The sequence below is a fragment of the Physeter macrocephalus genome, chromosome 9 (assembly GCF_002837175.3).
Source record: "Physeter macrocephalus isolate SW-GA chromosome 9, ASM283717v5, whole genome shotgun sequence".
Lineage (NCBI taxonomy): Eukaryota > Metazoa > Chordata > Mammalia > Artiodactyla > Physeteridae > Physeter > Physeter macrocephalus.
The window spans coordinates 79,601,519-79,608,892 of NC_041222.1; the positions used below are offsets into that span (position 1 = coordinate 79,601,519).

The 7,374-nt window shown below is 40.3% G+C and overlaps 1 protein-coding gene across 1 annotated transcript in view; it reads left to right on the forward strand.

Annotated features, from left to right (window-relative positions):
* Positions 1–3,646: 3,646 nt before the first annotated feature.
* AOPEP (aminopeptidase O (putative)) overlaps positions 3,647–7,374 on the forward strand; it is a 382,025-nt gene continuing 378,297 nt past the window's right edge. The window contains exon 1 of the mRNA XM_024132867.2: positions 3,647–3,697. The gene's annotated coding sequence lies outside the window, so the exon portion shown is untranslated. The remainder of the gene's footprint in view (positions 3,698–7,374) is intronic.

Consider the following 7,374-nt stretch of genomic DNA (forward strand, 5'->3'; position numbering starts at 1 on the left):
TTTATTTATTTACTTATTTCATGTTTGAAAATGAAACATTTATTGCTGTGTTTATGTATCAAGCATATAAACTGACTTGATTTACCTTTTCTATGTATTTTGAGGTATACGAAACTGACATTAAAATATCAAGGTTTTTAAAATCTTTCAGATTAAAACCAAAGCATCTCCTCTGTAGGAAAGATGGCACTTACATAATTATAATTTCAAGTGTTGTGCAAATAACCTTCAAGAACACACACCGCATTTTACATAAACCAGAGTCTCAGAAATTGATTTCTTTAAAAAAAAGATTACATTTTTTCATAATAATTTATTTTGTAAAAGCTGACTTTTCCTACATAACCATGAGAAACAGGTAGAAAGAAAAAAAGACAATGGAAGGGGATCTTTATTTTTATGAGTACAAGTATAACAAAGTGTCAGTTGAAGCATGGTGGTGACTGGTACTATATGAATGACTCAGAAAAACAAAATAGCTCATATCAAGTGGTTTGCTGTCTTGGCTCTAGTTGTTTGTTTTAACTGCCACATACAGAGTTTTAAGTGCACACTTTTCTAGTTTTCTGAGTTCTTTTTAGCCCGAATCATCAAAATGAGAAAACTTCTGCATCTAAACCAACTTTTTATAACTTGTTAATATCAGAAATGACCATGCTTGTGACTGCAATCCAAGTTTTAAAGTTCTATTTGAAATCTTTAATATAAAACATAGTACTTTCTGGAGCAAATTTCATTATGCCAATTTAATGCCATGATCAATTTTATATTATAGTTAAACTGTCTTGTTTTTCCATTTTTACTGAAATCATTTTAGCTGGAATCAGTTCCAGTTCTTTTACATTTGAAGTTATAATTCAGTATTATTTTTTCTCTTCATGGAATATACTAGCCATTGGAGCTTCTGACATGAACTTTCTTTTGTGGGTAATTAACCAAGGCCAATTTTCTTTTTCTGCACAAACTTTGTAGATCTAAATTTTGACATGAATATTTGATTTTTACATCAACTTTTACTAAACAACAAATTTTACCTTGTCTGTATTTCTCGGCTTTTTCAGTTTTCAATGTTACCAGTCAGTAGTTCTTTTTCAGCCAGTGTTTATTCTATAATAAAATTGTGTCTAGTTTTAGTCAATGTTAATTTCATTTTGTATTGATTATTTTTATCAAGTCCAGTTCTTCCTGTCAATCTAGCCACAGTATTCTTGGTATTCAAATAGCCAGGCCAGGGAATTCCTTGGCGGTCCAGTGGGTAGGACTCTGCACTTTCACTACCGAGGGCCGGGGTTCAATCCCTGGTTGTGGAACTAAGATCTGGCAAGCAGTGTGGAGCTGCAAAAAAAAAGAATAAAAAAAAAAGCCAGGCCAAAAAGCCAACAAAAAAGTGATAAGTAACTACTCTGACAAATTTGGTGGCTTTATGAAACAGAATTTGACAATGGAACAGATCCTAGGAATCACCTAGTTCAATCCTTTCATTTAACAAGTGAAAAAACAGGTGTAGAGAGGTCAAGTGACTTACCAGAGAGAGATAAGAAAGGCTTGAGCAAAGGCAGTGATTAGTTAGAATGGAGGTGATGGGCAGATGTGATAAATATTGAAGAGATCAAGATCAGGACAAGGAGAGGAACAAGTCTGGGATGATCCTGGATTTCAGGCTTGGGTGAGTGGATGGACATTGATGCTGTTAACTGAGACAGAATACTTGAGTAGGTTAGGTTTGGGGGCCAGGGTAGATAATGAGTTCAGTTTTAAATGTCAAGTTTGAGATGCCAACTGGATATCTCAGTGGAATCTGAGTACTTCAATAAGAAATTCTGAAAGGCTTGGGTGGTGAGATAGGCTTGGGAGTTATCAGCTTACAGGTGATAGTCACATGAAAGTAGACAAAAATCAGCATCCTGGGAAAATATCTGTCAAGGAGGCAAAGTCGCAGCTTGCAGGCCTCATCTGGCCTGCAGATGCATTTTGTTTGGTCCAAAAAATAGTTCAACAAAATTTGAATTAGTGACCAACATTTGAAATTTGAGAGATTTCATGTATCTGCATATTGATTTCTCTTTAAAAATGGGAGGATCTGATTATCACTGGGAAAGATTGCTGGTTGGCAAAAATCAATTAGAGCTGAGTAGGGACCATGAGCTCCAGTTCTTCATAGTCTCTATCCACGAAGTTCACTCCTTTGTGTTCACTACCTGGGCACTGTAGGCTTTTGGGTTTGCAGCCCCTGATGTAGCATAAAAAGATCAAGGGGTAAAGAGTTAAGGAAAAGGAAAGGAAAAAGGAGCCCCTTGATGGAAACTGACGGGAGATGATCAGAAAGGTAAGAGGAGAACTGAGGGGGCTTGCTAACAAAGAAGCAAAGGGATCAGGGTTGAAAGGAGGAGGAGAAAATCTTATGAAGTATTAGAAATTGTCTTAGCTGTGTTATCCAGCTACTTGCACAAGCCCAAAATTTAGGAATCATTTTGACACCTTTCTTTTCCTTATGGCCTTTTCTAGTCTATCTTCAAGTCTGTCATATCTACCTCCAAATTATTCCTTAAATTTGTCCACTTCTCTCCATCATTTCTTACCTGATCATTGCAAAAGCAAACGTTCTCTTTGAACCCTTTCTCGACTCCAAATCCTTTATTCTTATACACAGCAGGCAAGGTGATCTTATGAAACCAGATCCTGTCACTTGCATGTTTAAAACTCTTCACTGGCTTCCCATTATAGTTAAAATAAAATCCATGCCTCCTGCAAAGAAACTTTGCGAGATCAGAACTCTCCTTGCCTTTTAATCTCATCTTCTATTCTTCCCCTAGCCTATTTTCTCACTTTCTCAAGGGCACCACTACATTCTCTCACCTCCCCATAGTTTTCCATCATTCTCTTGCTTGTTCTTGCTCCAGATCTTCATAGAGCTGGCTTCTTCCCTTCTCAGTTTAATGAGTCTCTTCATAGGGCACTTCTATGACATCCTCCTTTAGTTTTTGAGTAACTCACATGAATTTTTTGGTTTTTAAGTGAAAATAAAAGTTATGTTTACACTATACTGTAGTCTATTAAGTGTGCAATAGCATTATGTAAAAAAATACATACCTTAATTAAAAATACTTTATTGCTAAAAAATGCTAACCATTATCTGACAATGGCTGGGTTGCCCAGTGACATAAGGTGAAGGGCAATAAAATGAGGTACGCCTAAAATATCTTTGTTGAGTTATTCAATGTTTGCTTTCTCCATGAGGAAGCATAGTCTCTATTTTGTCATCGCTGTATCCCAGATTCTGTAACAGTGCTTGCCTGGAACACAATAGGACTTAAATAAACTGTGCTGGAACGAACGAGTATACAAACAAGAGTTATATACAGAAGAGGAAGAGCAAAATAAAGAATAAAAAGTCCATGTCTGTACTTCAGTAACATTTTTTTTCTTAAGTGCCTATAAGATTTTGCAACTAGGAGTAGGAGGGTAAGACGGCGACCCTACAAAATCCAAAACCAGCCTATTTCACGCCTTCCCAAGCCCGAGGCAGCTCCGCGCCTGCGCAGACCTCCACTGCCCCACCCGCTGTACTCAAGGGGGCGGGGCCAGGCGGACGGCGGCTCGGGCGCGCGAGGATGACGTCACTCGGCGCGTGTCCGGGTAGCCCGTGGTAACAACTAGTCTGCGGAAGTGGAGACGAGCTGGCAGGCGGCTGAGACAGGTAACCTGAGCGCTCCCTGTTGGGTCCCTGCCTTCCTCTCCAGCGGCACCTGGATGGCGGCGGGGTCAGCAGCGTCCCGTTTTGAAGGCAGCCAGGAGTCCACCCCTACCCTCATCTTTCTTGATCAGCTGGGTCCCCATTCCCTCTCAGTCCTTCCAGACTCCTGAAGCTGAACCAGTTCTGGGGACTGGGCTGAGCCTGCCACTTCTCTCCGCCTCCACCCTCGGGTGGTGATGGGCTCTGACGCTCCTCTCCCCGGTGGCACAGACATTTCCCAGACTGCAGTTGCCGCCTCCTTCCTCTGTTGCCTCCAAGGCCCACCTAACCCGTTTCTTTCCGCTCCTAGCCCCACAGGGCTCATCTCCAATCTTGTTTAAGGAGACAGAACAGTTTCCGATTCTGTTCATTTCCGCTTGCAGTGACACCCGGCCACCTTCCCTCTTCCCCGAGGATCCTTACTGAGAGCACCAAGTTTTGAGTTATTGTGTCCCTAAAGAGCATTCGTTCACTGTCAGTCTGGAGTTTTGCTCATTAAGGCATGTGTTTGTTGGGTAAGGGGGTGGCGCAGTAATGTGAAAATTTATTGCTATAATAAATGATCCACATGGCATCCAGTCAAACGTCGAGATAGATGAAACAGTTACAGCATTTCATTAAAATGCTCCTGTCCTGTATTTCTTTTTTGTTTTCAAGCAATGATTACAATTATCCTCGCAAAGGTAGCCGTCAAAATAAATAAGCAACAGTACCCAACTAGGAATGTTTAGACCGCCAAAAAATGATAGGATTCGTATTGTTGATAAAGGAATGCGGGTTATTACAAAACCAACCAGAAAAGATATGGGTGGAGAAACAGGATTCCGACGTTGTCTCATTTGATGATTTGGTTTTGTATTTTCTTGTACTTTAATATGCTCCATTTTTGAATAGGGCATATGGTACTGTACTTACTGTACTTCTGGGAAGCCTATGAATGACTTGCTAATTGGTTAAGATTGGGCTCTTACATTTGGGGGACAAAGTAGAAAAAGGTTAGGGAATAATAGTAGTCGCTGTTTGTTGACCATCTGCTATATCCCAGGGACTGTGTTCAGCACTTTGCATGTGTTTTTTCCTTAGCTCACACAAGAACCTTGTGAGTTAGGAATTAGTATCCTCAACTTACAGAGAAGGAAACTTTGGTTTAGGTATGTGAAATTAACTTGCCAAAAATTCATAGTAACTATACTGGTGGAGACAAGCTTGAAGTTCAGTTCTATGTATGAGTTGAAAGCTTGTACTTTTTTTTTTTTTTTATAACTCACTGATCAGATTCTAGGCTTTTTACAATAATGACACAATTCTATGTTGGTTTAGGTATGTGAAATTAACTTGCCAAAAATTCATAGTAACTATACTGGTGGAGACAAGCTTGAAGTTCAGTTCTATGTATGAGTTGAAAGCTTGTACTTTTTTTTTTTTTATAACTCACTGATCAGATTCTAGGCTTTTTACAATAATGACACAATTCTATGAGTTTATTCACTCATCTATCCAAATGATTTGACACTTTCTAATATCTTTAGTATTAAGTTCTTATATACCTAGAATCAAAACACCTGGAAACCTTAATTTATTTATGATCCCCCTACACACACACACCACACACACACACCACACGCATACCATATTTTTCATTAAGAATGAGATAATTGGCTCAGTAACTTTCTGTTTGGAGCTCTCAGGGAATGAGTAATTTTGGACAGCTGAAAGTTTTACCCCTTTAGAAATGAAAATCATATTGACAGTTTTGGATGGAAAAAATTTAAATGCACTAAATAATTCTTTGCCTTCTAAAACAGTGAGTATACTGAACATATTTTAACTTTCCCTTATGTCTCAGAGCAGTCTTTATGAATCTCATTTATTGTTGTGTTGTGATTTGGTGATTTCCTCAGAACTTTTGTTATATTTGGCCCCCAAACTGCTTTGCATTTTGAGTTTTCCTAGACTTTATGTAGTCTACTCCTTAATATCACCAAGAGATTGTAAACCATAGCAATTAAAATTAAGGACCGGGAAAGCACACTTGCAGGATTCCAGTCCTTGCTCTGCCACTTACTAGTAGGACAGTGAGACCAGACAACATGGTTGACCCCTCTACACCTCAGTTTCCTCATTTGTAAAATGGGAATAATAAGAATACACAAACAAATAGTGCTGCTGTGAACATTGGGGTGCATATATCTTTTTCAATTAACAGTTTTTGTCTTTTCTGAATATATGCCCAGGAGTGGGATTGCAGGATCATATGATAATTCTATTTTTAGTTTTTTAGAGAACCCCCCTACTGTTCTCTATAGTGGCTGCACCAATTTATATTCCCACCAACAGGGTAGGAGAGTCCCTTTTTCTCCACACCCTCTCCAGCATTTATTATTTGTAGACAATTTAATGATTGCCATTCTGACTGGTGTGAGGTGATACCTCACTGTAGTGTTTTTTTTTTAAAATTAATTAATTATTTATTTATTTATTTTGGGCTGTGTTGGGTCTTCGTTTCTGTGCGAGGGCTTTCTCTAGTTGCGGAGAGCGGGGGCCACTCTTCATCGCGGTGCGCGGGCCTCTTCACTATCGCGGCCTCTCTTGTTGAGAAGCACAGGCTCCAGAAGCGCAGGCTCAGTAGTTGTGGCCCACGGGCCCAGTCGCTCCATGGCAGTCCCTTTTTCTCCACACCCTCTCCAGCATTTATTATTTGTAGACAATTTAATGATTGCCATTCTGACTGGTGTGAGGTGATACCTCACTGTAGTGGTTTTTTTTTTAAATTAATTAATTAATTATTTATTTATTTTGGGCTGTGTTGGGTCTTCGTTTCTGTGCGAGGGCTTTCTCTAGTTGCGGCGAGCGGGGGCCACTCTTCATCGCGGTGCGCGGGCCTCTTCACTATCGCGGCCTCTCTTGTTGAGAAGCACAGGCTCCAGAAGCGCAGGCTCAGTAGTTGTGGCCCACGGGCCCAGTCGCTCCATGGCATGTGGGATCCTCCCAGACCAGGGCTCGAACCCGCGTCCCCTGCATCGCGGTGCGCGGGCCTCTTCACTATCGCGGCCTCTCTTGTTGAGAAGCACAGGCTCCAGAAGCGCAGGCTCAGTAGTTGTGGCCCACGGGCCCAGTCGCTCCATGGCATGTGGGACCCTCCCAGACCAGGGCTCGAACCCGCGTCCCCTGCATTGTCAGGCAGACTCTCAACCACTGTGCCACCAGGGAAGCCCACTGTAGTATTGATTGGCATTTCTCTATGAAAATTGTTATTCTTTGAATAGTATTTGATATGTGGTAATTACAAGAAAATTAAATTATACTAACTAGAATCCTGTATCCTAACCTGTATGTTAATTAATTCATTTATTTCTTTCTAGTTTGCTGATCTCTGCTTTATTTTCTTAATTTTAACATCTTTATTTGAATATAATTGCTTTTCAATGGTGTGTTAGTTTCTGCTTTATAACAAAGTGAATCAGCTATATACATATATATATGCCCATATCTTCTCCATCAGTGTCTCCCTCCCACCCTCCCTATCCCACCCCTCTAGGTGGTCACAAAGCACTGAGATGATCTCCCTGTGCTATGCGGCTGCTTCCCACTAGCTATCTGTTTTACATTTGGTAGTGTATGTATGTCCATGCCACTCTCTC